This window comes from Myotis lucifugus, unplaced genomic scaffold (genome assembly GCF_000147115.1).
Source record: "Myotis lucifugus unplaced genomic scaffold, Myoluc2.0 scaffold_3, whole genome shotgun sequence".
In the NCBI taxonomy this organism is placed as follows: domain Eukaryota; kingdom Metazoa; phylum Chordata; class Mammalia; order Chiroptera; family Vespertilionidae; genus Myotis; species Myotis lucifugus.
The window spans coordinates 12,458,780-12,476,467 of NW_005871051.1; positions in this window are offsets into that span (position 1 = coordinate 12,458,780).

Genomic DNA, 17,688 nt, shown 5'->3' on the forward strand with positions numbered 1-17,688 from the left:
TCACCCATGATATTTTAAACAGTTGCACTGGTAGGCCTGCCTGGGGATATTTATGTTCCTCCTGCCTCCAGGGATGGGATCCTCATCGTCAGATGGTGGTGATCCAGTTCCAAAATCTCATTTAGAATCTGCTTCTTCAGTCCACACATGGAACCAACATACTTAGGTTGAATAACTGAGAAATGACTTTGAGATGGACATTTGCTTGTAGGAAGTTTTTTGGGATCAGTACCAGTGAGCAGGGAAGAAAATTGGGTTGGACAGAGGCAGGAGTTAAACAGTAATTCAGTTACAACCAAGGCCTTAGCCAGTCCCACAACCCTTCCAAGTTGTTCAAATTGAGACAAGGGTGCCAGGTCTTTATAGAGCAACATGGACTTGGTATTGGATTTGGGCTGCCACTGGAGGCAGGGGCGGAAAGCTATGGAAGCTGGGGGATGGGTGCCCCTGTCACGAGGGGCGGGGGACTGGCCAGGACACAGCATTCACTGCTCTTTCCATTATAAAGCACATACACATACTAGAGAAGTATAACAAATATCCATAGGGAGTCATTTGCTGTGCACCTGGCTGCATAAGTCAGCTTCTTTCTTTCTCTTCGTGAAAATTAAACAAAAGCAACAGAGAGAGCAACTACTTACAAACACATTTTCTGCTAAATGAGAAAATGGGAATCTTTTACGACTTTAACATAAATATAAAATCTACATGAAGCATCTGCAACCTGATAGAAACCTCAAAACAGGAAGTGGAAAGTCGTGCATAGGGTGGGAGAGGGCTCAGAAGTGATGATCTAAGAAATGACTTACAGAAATATGTATCTAAATGGGAGGCTTAACCTGAAATGCAAAAGACACAGCCCTTGCTTACAGCCACCAAGTGCAGGATGCTTGGGAGCAAAAGCCGCAAAAATATGCTTCCTGAAAGTAAGGAAACTCCCCCTGGAGCCTAAAAGCTTCCTCCTTTGTTTGCAAATATAGAGTAGGGAGTGGTGTGAGTAGAGTTAAAATCAGGCAGAACCTCGTGGGAAAAAGTGAAAAGAAGCATGGAGGATGGGAAGGGTGTCCACTGGCAGCAGATTTCAGAAAGTCCCCAGAAAAAATACATTTCCTAAAAGTGAGGAACTCACTTTGAATTGGAAAAGCAATATTTTTGTTTGCAAAAATGGGTTGGTAGCTGGGCTATTGTCAAAGGCCTGTATGAAGTTTGTGTGTGTGTGTGTGTGTTTAAGGAATTTAAAAATGGACCTTTGAAAAAATCAATAAAATGGACTTTATTTTGTAGAGCAGTTCTAGGCTCATGGAAAAATTGAGAAAATACAGAGAGTTTCCACAGACTTTCTGTTTGCCCACACACACAGTGTCCCCCGCTATCAACATCCTGCAGCAGAGTGGTACATGTGTTACAGTTAATGAACTTACACTGACACATCATTGTAACCCAAAGTCCATAGTGCATGTTAGGATTCAGTCTTGTGTTGTACACACTATGGGTTTGGACAAAAGTATAATAACATTTATTCATCATTATTGGGTCATACAGTGTATTTTCACTTCCCTAAAAATCCTCTGTGCTCTGCCTATTCATGTCTTCACGCCACTACCCTACTCCTGGAAATCATTAATATATATATATATTTAAAAATATATTTTTATTGATTTCAGAGAAGAAGGGGAAGGGAGAGAGAGAATCATTGATCTGTTGCCTCCTGCATGTCCTACACGCGAGCCCGCAACTGGGGTATGTGCCCTGACCAGGAATCAAACCCCGACCTCCTGGTTCATAGGTCGACACTCAACTGAGCCACACCAGCCAGGCCAATCATTAATATTTTTATTGTCTCCATGGTTTTGCCTTTTCCAGAATGTCATATAGTTGGAATCTTACAATACGTTGTCATTTCAGATTGGCTTCATTCACTTAGCAATATGCATTCAATGATCCTTGATGTTTTTTTCTATCAAGTCATTTTCTTTTTGGTGTTGACTAATATTTCATTGTCTGAATATACCACAGTTTATCCATTCACCTACTGAAGGGCATCTTGGTTGCTTCCATGTTTTGGAAATTATGAATAAAACTGCTGTAAATGTTAATGTGCTGGGGTTTGTGTTTTTTTCAGCTCCGTTGGGTAAATAACAATGTGAATGTGATTGCTGGATTGTCTGGCAATGGCATGTTTAGTTTTGTAAAAAATTGTCAAACTGTCTTTTAAAATGCCTGTATTATTTTGCACCCCACTAGCAATGAATGGGAGTTTTTGTTGTCCCATATCCTTGCTAACATTTGGTGTTGTCAGTGTTTTAGATTTTGGTCATTCTAATTGATTTGTAGTGGTATCTCATTTTTTAAAAAAATTTGCAATTCCTAGTGACATCTCTTCATATGTTAATTTGCTATCATCTCTATTGCTGAGCATCTCTTCATATGATAATTTGCGATCTGCCTTCTTCTGTGGTTAGTGTGTTCAGATCTTTAGCCCAGTTTTTAATGGTTTGTTTTCTTATTGTTGATTTTAAAGTTATTTATATATTTTGAATAATGGTCCCTAATTAGATATGTCTTTTGTGAATATTCTCTCCCAGTCTGTGGCTTGTTTTCTCATTCTATTGACAGTGTCTTTTGCAAAACAGAAGTTTCAAACTTTAATTAAATCCACCTGATGAATGATTTTCTTCATGATTCATGCCTTTGGTGTTGCATCTGAAATGTCATCACCGTACCCCAAGTCACCTAGATTTTCTCCCATGTTATCTTCTCAGAGGTTAGCACTTTTGCATTTCACATGTAGGTCTATGATCCATTTTGAGTTAATTTTTGTGAAGGATGTAGTGTCTGTGTCTAGATTCATTTCTTAGCATGTGGATCTTTAGTTATTCCACTAGCATTTGTTGAAAGACTATCTTTTCTCCTTTGCATTGCATTGGCTCCTAAAGATCAGTTAACTATAGAGTTATAAGTCTGTTTCTGAGCTCTCCGTTCTGTTCAGATGGTCTAATTGTCTATTCTTTTGCCAATACTATTTTGATTACTGTAGCTTTATATAATAAGTCTAGAAGTTGGATAGTTCCAGACCTCCAATTTGTTCTGCTCCTTCAATACAGGCATAGCTCCGAGATATTGCAGGTTTAGTTGCAGAGCGCCTCAGTAAAGTGAACATTGCAATAAAGCAAGTCACACAAGTCTCTTGGTTTCCCAGTGCATATAAAAGCTATGTTTACACTATATTGTAGTCTATTATGTGTGCAATAGCATCAGGGCTAAAAACAATTTAAATACCTTAATTAAAAATGCCTTATTGCTAAAGGATGCTAACCATCATCTGTGCCTTCAGAAATTATGATCTTTTTGCTGGTGGAAAGTCTTGTCTTGAGGTTGATGGCTACTGAATGATTAGGGGGTTGGTTGCTGAAGGTTGAGTTGGCTGTGGAAAAAACATTTTTTTTAAATCCTCACTCGAGGATATTTTTCCATTGATTTTTACAGAAAGTGGAAGAGAGAGAGAAAGACAGAGAGAAATATTGATGTGAGAAAAATACATTGATTGGTTGCCTCCTGCACATACCCTAACCAGGGCCCGGGCTGGGGAGGAGCCTGCAAACCAACCGAGGTGCTTGCCCTTGACCGGAATCGAACCCGGGAGCCTTTAGTCTGCAGGCTGATGCTCTATCCACTGAGCCAGACCAGCTAGGGCTGGCTGTGGAAATTAAAAAAAATAAGACAATAATGAAGTCTGCTGCATTAATCAACTCTTTCACTTGAACACTTAGAGGCCACTGTAAGGTTATTAATTGATCTAATTTCAATATTGTTGTTCTCACAAAATAGGGAAACCCTAGGAGAGGGAGACTGGCTGGTCGGTGGACCAGTCAAAACACACGCGACATATACTAAGTTTGTCATCTTATGTGGGCATGGTTCAGGGACCCTGAAAAAATTACAATAGTGACATCAAAGACCCTGATCACAGATCACCACAACAAATGTAATACTAATGAAAAGATTTGAACTATTGTGAGAATTACCAAAATGTGACACAGAGACATGAAATGAGCAAATGCTGTGGGAAAAACAGCACCAATAAATTTGCTTGAGGCAGAGTTCCCACAAAACTTCAATTTGTAAAAAACAAAACATAAAACATGCCCTTGCATGTGCTGGGGGGTGGGGTTGGCCAATGGGAAAATAAAGGAGACATATGTAATACTATATGTAATACTTTACAATAAAGTATTAAACACACACACACACACACACACACACACACACACACCCCACAATACCTGTGAAGTACAATAAAGCGAAGCACAATAAGTGAGGTATGCCGGGACAGTGTTGTCTATTCTGGGTCTTTTGCTTCCCCATATGGTCTCAGTCTAAGGTTGTGCTGTCTGTGGTAATCTCTAGGGTCTACATTCTGTGATACTAATTCCATGAAAATATGTCTGACTATCTTCACAACCAGATTGACATTTATAAAATGCACTTTATAATGCAACCAGAAGATGGCAATAGAGTAACATGAATCTAAACACTAAAGTTGCTTTATGTAGCTCTTGTCCTTCAAATTACTTATATTGTCTAGTCCTCCAGCCTTTTGTTTTTCAATTCTTGCAAATAGCTTGTTATATAAGTGGGCTGACATCAAAACCCCACATAGTATCAGCATCCTCTGCTGTGTGCAGTAGAATATCCAGACCCTTTCTCAGCTAGGCAAGTTCTCTTTCAAGAAGTCTGTGAGAACAAACATAAAAAAGTGGAGCCCAGCCTGCATGGCTCAGTGGTTGAGCATCGACCCATGATCCTGGAGGCTCAATCCCCAGCGTGGGGCGTGCAGGAGGAAGTAAATCAATGATTCTCTCTCATCACTGATGTTTCTCTCTCTTTCTCCCTCTTCCTTCCTCTCTGAAATCAATAAAAATATATTAAAAAAGAGAATATCCTTAATTTAATGTCCTTAATTTATCACCCCCTCCAACCTACAAATTCATCTGTACCCACATGCAAATTAGGGAAACAAAAGACTTTCAGGAGATAGGAAAACCAGAAGACTAGCGTCCTGAAAAAAGTGTTTCAAGAAGGAAGGAGTGATCAATTTTGTCAAATCCAACCGATAGGTCAGTTAAGTTGAGGACTGAGAAATCGATTATAAAATGGGGAAAATTGTTGCTTTGATTAGAGCAGTTTTAGTAGAGTGGTGGGAGTGAAAACCCAGTGGGTTCAAAAAGAAAAATTCTAGAGGAGTTGAAGGCAATGAGTCGAGACAACGCTTTCAAAGAGTTTCATTGTAAAGGGGACAGAGAATTGGGGAAGAGCTGGAGGGGGCAGTGGGGTCAAGAGTGTTTTTACAATATGGGAGGTATTATAAGTGTTTTTATTAATGGAAATTATCATGTAGAGAAAGGAAATTAATAATGCCGAATGGAGGGATTATAGAAGATATTTCCTTGAGTGGCAAGAGGGGGTGGAATCTATGTGCAAGTGAACAAGATGCCCATAGCTAGCTTTTCCAGAGTAACTGGAGGGCAGGCAGAGTATGTGGGCATAGAAGCATGTAGGGTGGTAGAGAGGTGGGAAACCTTATGGAAGCTCTCTTCTGATTTCTTCTATTCCCTAAGTGAAAAGGGAAGCAAGGTCATCCTCTGAGAATGAGGTGAGGCAGAAAGTGTTGGAGATTCGAGAAGAGAGGAGAAAGTGTGAAATAATTATCCAAGAGCATGAGAAAGTAAATGTTTGAGGGAAATGTGATAATTGTATTACTGGACTAAGGCCATGTAAGGTCATGAATTAAGACCAGTCACTGAGATTGTTTTTCCAGCCATTGACAACTGTGCAGATGTCACAAAGTATCTGAAAGATGGATTTCACCAAAGCTGAGGTTTGGCCATGTTAGCACTGCAGATGACAAAAGAGGAAGGATGGATCAAAGACTTAGGCAGAGTTGACTGTAATTATAGAACATGGAAGTTAGGTAAAGTGTGAACTGAGGACATGGAAGGGTAAGAGAAAATCTTATGGAAATAGGATCAGTGGTTTACAAAGTTGTTGGATTAAGCTTTTAAAGTGGGTATAGTAGAAAGTTAGGATATGCTATGATGTCTGAATTTGAGATTTTGGAGGGTGTGCAGTTATTGGTAATGGCAATGTCTAGGGGCCTCACCACGAGATTATGTGACTGAGGTAGGATCAGAAGACAAGGTTATTGGAGAGGAAAGGGCCATGGAACTGTGAGGTCAGCAAGTTGGAAGAATGATTGCATGGATATATCACTCCTCAACACTTGTGTGGGTGAGTGACTTGGAATCTGTAGATGACTACAACAGCACTTGACATGGCTTGATGGCAGGACCTTCAAAGCTGGAGTGTTCTAGGGTGGAGGGAGAAGAATATTGTGGAAAAGACTCATCTCATCTCCAGACCTTGTACATATGAGGTGTGGAGAGTAAATAGGTACCACTTGCCCGGAAAAAGAGTTTTCAGGGGAAGCCATTTTGGTTAGAAGATGAAAGGAACTTTAAGAGATTAAAGATATACTTCTTTTCTCTCTTTGTCTCTGCCTCTCTCTCTTTTTCAAACTGTTCAATGCGTTTTTCCTGTAAGAGATTAATAATTGTTCTACCAAGAGCCTTTTTAAGAACATTGCTGTCTATCATTGCTACATTAACTGGAGATGAAATGTTTATGAAGTAATCTGTAGTTTCCTTATGAAGCATAGATTTTTTTGTAATGGAAAGTTCAGTTGAATGGTCTAATGAAGTGTAATGTAAGGCATATTGAACCCATTAATCTAGAAGGCTGATGTAAGAACAAGAATTTTTTTGTCAGATGTTCTGAGCATAATTATCCAAGAACATAATTAATAATAACAGTATTACTTAAGACAAGACAGGAATAGTAGGTTCACTTCTGATAAATAGTTGCTTTACCAAAAAGTGAATCAGTTTTTTCCCCTTACAAATGAGGATAAACTTTTATAATTATATGGATTGTCTTTCCAATAAGACTTCTAAAGAATGATGACTTCATTTGTACTTTACGAATCAGTTTGATATACACAATCACTTGGATGGAGCTGAAGGAAATTATCCTGAATGAAAAAAGTCAATCCTATATGATTTGATTTTTATGGCATTCTTGAAATAACACAATTATAGAGCTGGAGAACAGATAAAGGGTTAGGGGCTGGGGGAAAGGGTGAGTATGGCTATAAAGGGGTAGCAAGAAGGAAACTTGTGGTTATGAAATAGTTCTGTGTTTTGATTGATGTGGTCATTACATGAAGCTCCATATATAATAAAATTGTATAGAACCACACAGACACACACATGCACATACACACACACACACGTGCATGTATAACGTGGTATTGGAATCAACTCTGGATTGTTCTAATGTCAACTTGCTGGTTTTGTTATTATACAATAGTTATGCAGGATATTGTACTGGGGGGGGGTGGAAGAATGAAAAGTTCATGGCACTTCTCTGTATATTTATGTGCAATTTCATATGAAAATACAAATATAAAAAGTTTACAAGAGTCCTGCTATATCTCCCAATAAACACATACACACAAAATCAAACAAAAATATCACAGGAATCAATGGGTGCATAATTAGAAGTGAAATAATGAATTCTGGAGGAAGAATTGTATGAAATTTAAAAGCAACAAGTAAAGAAGCCTTTCCTATTGTTATGCGTTGTGTAACACAAATAATGATTAGTATTCCAATTGATTTTCTGACATTTACAGACTAGGACATTACTTTTACTGCTTTCCACATGTTTGCCTTATTAGCCCATCATTATCTATCTATCTTTCTTTTTTTTTTTTTCTTTTTTTTGCTATACTCTTGACATAATTTTCCTTGAACTGAGTTTCAGAAACTCTACGTGTCTAAGCAGAACTGTTAATGCTTCCTTTTAGAAGATGATGATAGTGATAGAGTCTAGTGTTTCCATTTTTGCCTTGACTCTTTGGAATTTCAGAGCTAATATATAAGAAATACAAAAAAGATTTACAGACGATAGAAAAAAGAATTACTTTCATACATAAGTTTATAAATGTGATAGATATTTATAATATCAATAGAAGTGAGTTCTTTGTGACTTCCTCTGACTTTTGTTCTTTTGTAGTCTTCTCTGTTTTATATTTTAGTAATTAACTCTACTTTGTTACCACCTCTAATACACAGTTGATTTCAGTCAGCTTATTTCTTGTTTCTTAGAGCAGCCTGCCTCTGCTCAACTCTTTTCTTCTTTTATTTTATCTTTATTGTTGAAAGTATTACAGAAGTCCTCCTTTTCTCCCCCATTTACACCCTCCCCCTGCCCAGGTCTGAGAATCTGTCTTACAGAATAATTCCTCGCTTTAGTTTTACTAAACACCTACAGGAGAAATGTGGAGAGACATGTACAACAGGGCCTAGGAAAGAACCAGGTTTTCTTAAGGTGGTGTGTTGCTCTTCTGTTGAAAGACTATAATCTAGAGTTTATTGATTATGCTTATTTAAGTTCTCACAATCATAGGAGTCAGAGGGGAGAACTTGAAGAGACAGACCCTGGTCAAATGTATACAGCTGGCTAGAAATGGATCCAGAGCTCCCCACTCCCTATTTAGTGCTCTTTTCATATGTATCATGAGCTTGGGACATGAACTGTTCACATACGTGCACATTGCTGACATTAGCAAGTTATGTAATAATTTTTAAATGAAAGGAATTATTATACTTTGAAATATAGTTATAGTGCAAGTACTCCTGAAAATGTGCTGCAGTAATATATATATATATTTCTTCTATTTGTATATTTACACAATATTCCATTTCAGTATCATTATATGAAAGTTGTTCATTATAAAATGTTTTCTAGGTCCTTGTGGATAGCAGATTATAACAACAATTTACATTTATTTATCCAGTACTTTCTCAAATATTCTTATTTGATATTCATAACAATCAAGTGAAATAAGCAGGATTGTCTTTGCCATCATTTTGTGGCTTAGAAAGTAGCCATGGTCAGAGCCAGTGGTTGCCAGAATGAGAACCCAAGTCTTCTGATGCTGAATTTAGTGCTCCTCTGACTTAAAGTGCTTCTCAACTCAGCAGATGTTGCTTAAAGGCCTGTGGAGGAACAAGCTGTATCTCTCTCTCTCCCTCTCTCTTTCTTTTTTCTTTTTGGTAATCCTCACCAGAGGATATTTTTCCATTGATTTTTAGAGAGAGCGGAAAGGAGGAGGAGGAAGAGAGAGAGAGAGAGAGAGAGAGAGAGAGAGAGAGAGAGAAACATTGATGTGAGAGAGACACATTGATTGCCCTTGATGGGAATCAAACCCTTCAGTCCCAGGGCTGATGCTCTATCCACTGAGCCAAACTGGCTAGGGCAAGCTGTATCTCCATGCTTGCTGCTACCCCTGCACCGAGGCCCAGAGCATCTTAAGGGCAAGACAGTGCAACCCAAGGGGAATGTGGACGCTGGAAGTAGTTAATATCTGGCAATATTTATTATTTATTCTTACTTCAATTTCAGGAACAAGGTGCTATTCAAAATATAAAATATTACTTCAGAAAGGATTTCATGAAAAATTACATCAAGCATTCAGACACTGAACAGGACTACTTAATGACAGTAGGATTCTAGCTTCTGTCTAAGGGATACTAATCTATAATCATATCTGATAAATTAGGTGAGAGGGCTTGTCAGAAGCTCCCATGAGCATCTAAGACAACTCACTGAGGAAAAATGGAATTGTGCACAATGCATCTGATGAAGTAAGAAAGCCTTGGTTGGTTCTGGGGGCGGGGTGGGGGCAGGGTGGCTCTGAATATTGCCTTTCATTTGAGTTGATTCCTTTGCCAGCCCCAGTGAATGATTGTGTGTGTCCTGGGTTGCTGCCCTTCTTTGTAGCTCTGTTTTGCAAACTACGTAAAGGCACCTCCTTTGGGTTGACTTGAATGCTTAATTCTTCATTTGGGCACAAACTGTATACTCTTATGCAGCCTCCCAGGCATGCCCTATTTGGGGAGGATATAAAACCATAACAAAAAACTGATTTGATTTAAACTATCAGCCATATTAGCAGCAGTGTATAGAGACCCTTTAAAAAATTTAACATTATGGAAGAGTGGCATTGTTGTCTACTTTTAGACAGAAAACTAGGTTCCTTTGACAACTTAAGATGCTTCAGTGACTCAGTAGGGGCAGGAGATAGTGGTGCCCAGCAGACATGGCCAAATGCAACAAATGCACAGTGGCAAATTGTGGGTGTCCAGCAGACATACTGGTGCCTTATTGTTCCTGTGGAAGGTGGCAAGAACACAGCAGATTTGGTAGTATCCAACAGGTGCCAGCAAGCTCAGGTGCATGGTGGTTGGTACTGGTCGCTCAGTCAGGCAGTATTGCTGGAGGTCTTGCCTTAATAAGGTGGTGATGGGGGAGGACACATTACTTAAACCTGGCTTTTTGCCCATCTGCCCCCACAGGCTGGTGGCAGCCTGAAGTAAATCTGGTTACACAAATAAAATATGAGATACACTACTTAATGCATCTCATACTTAATATTTTGTTTGAGGTCAAACATTACAAAGATTTTAGGGGAAAAATGTGACCTGGTGTGATTCGTATAGGAATGTTATTTTATTTTTCTAGGAGAGCAAATTTGATAGGTTTTTATGCTTTTGTACAAGCCACCTACAAATAAACCCATAATTAATTCATAACATAAGAAGGAGTGATCCTCCACACCCCAGGAGTAACTTTCATAAAAGCGAGCTAGCTGAAGAGGTACAAAATGACAAGGAGGTGATTGGGGAGAGTCATTGCATGTGATGCACGAAAAATAGATTTTAAAATTTAACTGGATGGTCAAATTCAATGAAGAAGAAAATGACTTTTGGGGAGGTGAAAAAATCACAGAAAAGTAGTTCTTTGGGTATTGGATCTAGTAATTAATTTTGAGAGAAATGGAATGCCTCAGTGCAAAGGCGGCTTCCTATGTGAAAGAGGCAGAATAACAAGAACTTACTGCCCCAAATAACTATGTTTTTGAGTGGGCTGGCCTTAATGAGATACACGCAGGAAACATCTTTCTTCAGCCTTGCCAATCTCCTCTAGTCTCTGAGTTGAATATCTTCCCTCCTAGATCAAATTCTCCATCACTTACAATGCATTTTCCAGTGTTCTTATGAATCAAAAGGTTCCTGTTATTTTCAGTTAGTGTATTAAAGCACTTCTTAAAAGCATATTCAACACTCTTCCCAAGAAAAGTTTTACTGTATTTAGTACATCAATCATGAATGGTACCATTAAATGGATAAGATCAGAAGTTGTGAAAAATAATTCTTTCAAGCCAGGCTGGTTTGGTTGAGCAGTTGAGCATCGACCTATGAGCTAGGAGTCAGGGTTCTATTCCTGGTTAGGGCACATGCCTGGGTTGCAGGCTCCATCCCTTGTAGGGGGCATGCCGGAGGCAGCTGATTAATGATTCTCTCTCATCATTGATGTTTCTATCTCTCTCTTCCTTTCCCTTCCTCTCTGATATCAATACAATTATTTTTTTAAAAATATCCTTTCATTGGTTGACTTTGTTCCCTATCTGATGGCATAGGCATTGGACTAGAGGAGTCTTCCTGACAGAGACCGTCTCCAGTTGTTAATTATTTAATGATCATCCTGTTCCAAAATGTGCACTATTACAATGGAAAGAACCAACAATGCATTTGCTTTACATAATTAGAGCTTGCAAGGCAAGATAATAAGTGTCAGTTATTAAGAAAATTGGGACTTTTTCCTTGGAGGAGAGCTTTTATCCTGCTTTTTGAAACATGTTAATCCCACTTCACTCTCCTCCACTTCAAAGGCCTGGGTCACTGCAATGACACTCGGATCTACTGCTGCTGTCCTGCAAGTTCAGCTCCTTCTATTGCTGGACCACAGGGAGTCACTGCAGACTCACCGAATCCCTCCTGCCTCTAGGCGGTCATTTTAGTGGCTTTCTAAGTATTTGTTAAGAGCCCAGTTCTTACAATTTCCTTTCCAAAATTATTTTAGCCCTATCAGTATAGTAACAGGCATCTTTGGGATAGCAGACAACCAGGTAATTCTCTAAATGTGGGTAAGTAATTAGGGTAAAAGCCACAATCGTTCACTCCCTAGTATCTTTTGTGTTAAATTCAGAAAGGACCTTTTAGAGATAACTTACCACAAATATTTAAAGAATAGTTAATTGTTGTCCTGGCCGGTGACTCAGTGGTTAGAACGCCAGCCGGAGCACCAAACGGTCTTGGGTTCTATTCCCGGTCAAGGGCATGTACCTGGGTTGCAGGTTTGATTCCCAACCCAGGTTGGGGTGTGTGTGGGAGGCAACCAATTGATGTGTCTCTCTCACATTGATGTTTCTCTCTTTTTCTCTCTCTCCACCTTCCTTCTCACTCTCTCTCTAAAAATCAGTGGAAAAATATATTCTCGATGAGTATTAACACACAAAAAGAAAAGTTAACTGTAGAAATCAAAGATGTTTGCTGGGATATGTGATGCATATATAAAACACAGAGCAGTAAGCCACACATGGCCATCAGAATAGTAGCTTAGACTTAGAGAGTATCTACTATATATGCCAATTGCAGGCAAGGTCACCTAACACACAGGCTGCCCACTCTCTATCATTACTGGGAAGGTGTTTTTTATTTGTTTGTTTGTTTTTCAGCTATGTTTTTATAGAAAAGGGAACAAATTTAGCAACATTAAGTGGCTTGCCTACAATCTCATTTCTAAGTCTTTCTGGCTCTTTAGCCATAACCCTCTATCACAACTGCCCAACGAATGCAATAAATGCAAATAACTTTCCTCAGTACTTTATAAAATAGTAAGCTAACCATCATTTATTTAATAAATATTTAATTTATAATTGTATATTCCACCTAATTCCAAAAAGGATGAGGCCCCTTATAAAGCAAATAGAGTAAACTCAACAGGCTGTAAAAGAGAAAAGAAAAAGAAGCATAGGGAAAATAAAAGCAAACTAAATGAATCAAGAGAAGTGAAGTTACTATAAAGTGTATACCAAAGCTGTATTGCGAGTATGGACCCAAAGGTGTACATAATAAGGGGAAATTCTCCTAGTCTTTTAGTCACCGCATTAAAATATGCATTTCCAGCCCTAATCGATTTGGCTTAGTGGATAGGGCATCGGCCTGCAGACTGAAAGGTCCCAGGTTCGATTCTAGTCAAGGGCATGTACCTTGGTTGCGGGGACATCCCCAGTAGCAGCTGATCGATATTTCTCTCTCATCAATGTTTCTACCTCTCTATCCCTCTCCCTTCCTCTCTGTAAAAAATCAATAAAATATATTAAAAAATATGCATTTCCAGTATTTTACACATGTTCTATTTCATCATTGAATAGTCAACCAGTACACAAGTATGGAATTGAGATTGATCTTTTGTTGGGTGTACTTAATAATTCCCATCTTTGTTGGTTTATTTTAAATTTATGGAACCTATGCTTCTTGTCAATATCATAAATGCTTTCAGTTTTGAACTAATTATTATAGAATATGTACAAAATACCACAAATATCAAATACTTCCAGAGAGACAGAGGTGCAGGCAATTCCTGGTACAAACCCAGATAGTCTTGCTGGCCAAAGGTGAACTGTTGGTTGATAGGAAATGACACAAAAAGACAGGTGGAAGCAGCCACTTGACTGGAGGCCCCGAATAAAGAGGTTAATTTAGCATATGAGAAGTGGTTAAAGAATGTCACTGGGTGGTGCTGAATAGTGTTCAAAGGAATATACACTAATAAAAGAGAAACATGCAAATTGGTGTCACTTTGCTATGCCCCCCAGCCAATCAGGATGAGTATGCAAATTAACCCAACAAAGATGGCAGTTAATTTGCATATGCAAGCTCAGAGTGAAGACTGAAGACAGTGTAGAAGGAAGTCAAGTGCTGCAGAAGGGACTGAAGTGGCGGAGAAGGGAGGGAGCCGAGGCAGTGGAAACGGGAGTGGAGCCAGGCAGCGGAGAAGGGAAGCGAAGCTCCCTTCTCTGCTTCGCTCCGGCCGCAGGAAGCCCTATTCTTGCAGGAATAGGCCTGAGGAAGCCCTATTCTTGCAGGAATCTTCCTGCAACGGGCCTCTAGTAAGTTGTATGAAAGTCGAGCCTCAAAGATTCAGACATAGAAACTCATGTTATGGAGTCCTTCCTGCACAGAAGCTAGAGGTGGGCTGCAGATGTGTCCAACAGATCATGGCAAAGAGAAAAAAAACAGTTTCAGATTTTACAGTGTTATGAAATTGAAAAAAATCCATTGCCCAGGACTTTTCCTAATTCTGAGAGAGAGATTTGTTTTTAGTTTTGATGAAAAATAATTGACATACATCACTGTATAATTTTAAGGTGTAGAGCACTATGGTTTGATTTACGTATGTTGTGAACTGATTACCACTATAGATTTAGTTAATGTCCTTCTCCCCGTATAGATGCAATGTAAAGAAAACAAAAAACCATTTCTCCTTGTGATGGGAACTCTTAGGATTCACTCTCTCTCTCTTTTTAATAATTTATTTTTATTGATTTTAGAGAGGAAGGGAGAAGGAGAGATAGAAAAATCAATGATGAGAGAGAATCATTGATTGGCTACCTACTGCATGCTCCACACTGGGGGCTGAGCCCAAAACCCAGGCATGTGCCCTGACCGGGAATTGAACTGTGACCTCCTGGTTCATAGGTCGACGCTCAACCACTGAATCACACTGGCCAGGCAAGATCCACTCTCTTAACAACTTTCCTATATATCATATGGCAGTGATCATGTTGTATATTACATCCTAGTACTTATTATTATTTTTTTACATCAAATCCCAAAATCTTATTTATTTTGTAACTGGAAGTTTGTACCTCTCAACTTCCTTCACCTATTTTCACCATTAAACCCCTCCCCCTTTCTCCCCTCTGGCAACCACCAATCTTTTTATTCTTTTTCTAAGGGAAAAATCTATGTGAAATGAATAGTTAATTTCTATCTCTTTAAGAATCAAGAGATTGCCATTTGGAAAAAAAAATGTCTTCAGTGTGTGTAATTGCTTCTTGTTCTACACAACTCAGTTTATAAAGAACAGTATATGTTATTATGAGGGGATTTTCAAATCTCAGATTGGTCTCTACAGTAAGGAAATCCACAACGAGAGTCCATTTTATTATTATTACTCAATTGGGGGGGGGTCTTCATATTTTCTACTATAGTATTATGACACTTCTCAATTTCAATATTTTTTTCAGTTTGAACAGAAATAAATTAGAATTTTGTTTGTTTAGAAAACTTTAGCTAATTCTCTTTTTCTCTGGGTTTAGCAAACTCAGCAAATAATATATGTTAACTCTTAGTCTAAAGCCATGTGAACTTCAAGGGATATTAAATCTGTTTCTGATTTAGTTACACATTACTCATTGAAATATTATTTGGTAGAAAATGCTTGATGTCCAGAAACCTTACGAACCATTTTATCACCTTTTTTTATTTGATCCAGGAAGTTGATTTTCATGGGTAGTAAATAAAGTTTATATCTGGAAAGATGAAACCATGAAGTTTATCAATATGGTTATTATAGTTTGTACCACCAAGCTTTCCAAGCAGATTTGATATGGCTGACAGTAAAAGCATTTCAACAGGGCAGTTAAAGTAAATGTAATGATTGAGGTACAAAAAAAGATATAAAGAAAGGAACAAAATAATTGTATGGGGAGAATTGGGAAAGATATTAAATTTGTTCTGAGCTTCCGGACCACCAATGCAGAAAGCAAACCAAGTGGTTTTACTCGGAAGCACTCTTACGCTTTGCTCTAACTTCATCTTGGATAGTACATGTCACATTATGAGAGGAAAAGCTAAGCAAAGAAACCAACAGACCAGGACCAAAATTATTTAGCAATAGTTACTGAAATAAATGAAACACTGAACCCTCTTGCAAAGTACTGCCTAACAAAAATAGCTTTATCCTTGTCTTTTCAAATCATGGGATATATCCTTCAGGTTCCTCTTACTACTAATGTAGGAATGTTCACTCATTAGCATATTCTTGTTCATTAGTTCATGAATACATTCACTAAATTTTTATTGAGGACTTATCGGGCTTTATTTCTCATCTAAACATTCAGGATACAAATGTCAGTAGGACGTGTTTCTTACCTTCAAAGTTAAGGGGATAGAAGACATAGGAACAGTTTCACTCATACATTCAATCATGCTTTAAAAAACATTTATTTAGTGCCAACCATGAGTCAGGCACCATTCTAGGTTCTGGGGATATAGATATCTTGTGATGCAAATAAATAATTATGCTGTATCATAAACACGATAATAGGTACAAGGTGCTATAGGCACACAATGGTGGGTGGTCATGAGTGGATGAAAGGGGGAAAAGTCAATGGAAGAGGTAGGTACCTGAGCAAAGTCTTGGAAGATGTAAAATAATTTTTCTGAATAGGAACTTTTATAGTAATTTCAAGAAATGATGATTATAATAGCCACCATTTTGTATATTTAACGCTTATGGTAAATTATCCTTATTTAGGCACTTTATGTTTTGTCATTTAATTCTCATAACAGGGCTTTGTAAATATTCTCTTTTATGTATGATATAATCAAAGTTACCCATCTAGGGGTCCAAGAGAGTGGTGACCTGCTCTCTGATTCCAACCCCCAGCTCCAGGGCCATGTGGTTAACTCAACCAAACAAGATATATATTGGCTTTGGCCACCCCTTGGTCTTTGGTTTGCACACACTTGTGACAGTCTCCCCTTAGGAGAATGGACCCAGGAAGGATACCACAGGTCCTAGAAGAGAGAGTAGGGGTCATTTGGGCAGGGAATTCTGGGGTCCTGGGTATCCAAAGTGTGGTCAAGGAATAGGAACAAGAGCTCTGGAAGTGGCATGCGCTATTTCTGGGAAGAATCCTTGGCTCTGGCGGTGTGTGGCTGGAGGAGAATGAGTGGAGCCTTCTCAAGTGTGGGGTCTGGGACATGGGCCAAAGTATCCCTGGCCAATATTAATTCTGCTTCTCAGTTTTGCATGGCCACGGTGGAAGCAAGGTAGCCCTGGACAGCCTCAGTGTAGGTACTGGCGCCTGAAGGCCAAGGAAGGTATAGCCAATTATTTTTCCTACCAAATGTTAATTTATCTTGATATGAAGTTTATGGAAAGATTCCCAGCAGGTGTTTGGAACCCCATCACTCTTTCTTTGGCACTGACTTTCCTTATCCCAGGGATCCCTCATCAAATTGTAAAATTGAGATCATGGCCTGAATTATTCTACCATTTAGCTCTTCCTTAACTGCCCTTATATTGACAGTTCAAGGGAGCGTAACTCTTTAGTCTGGACTCCAGATATTTGCTGTTTAATCTTCTCTGTTCTTTTGGGATATAGACTTGGTTTTCTGAACAATCTATAGATTCATGGTTTTCTCTAGGCTTAGAATTTAAAGGAAGACATTTTTCTCCATTCTATTAAGTTCCAAGTTATATTTTCTAATATAAAAAAAGATATGTAAGTACAATTAGAGAAAGATATATGAAGAGTTCTTTTTGATATAGTGTTTCTTGAGAAATATTATGATGTCTAAAAATAAAAGTTTACTTCTCCAACTTAATAATCATTTATTTTTTTTCATAGAGGAAAAATAAATTAAGTTC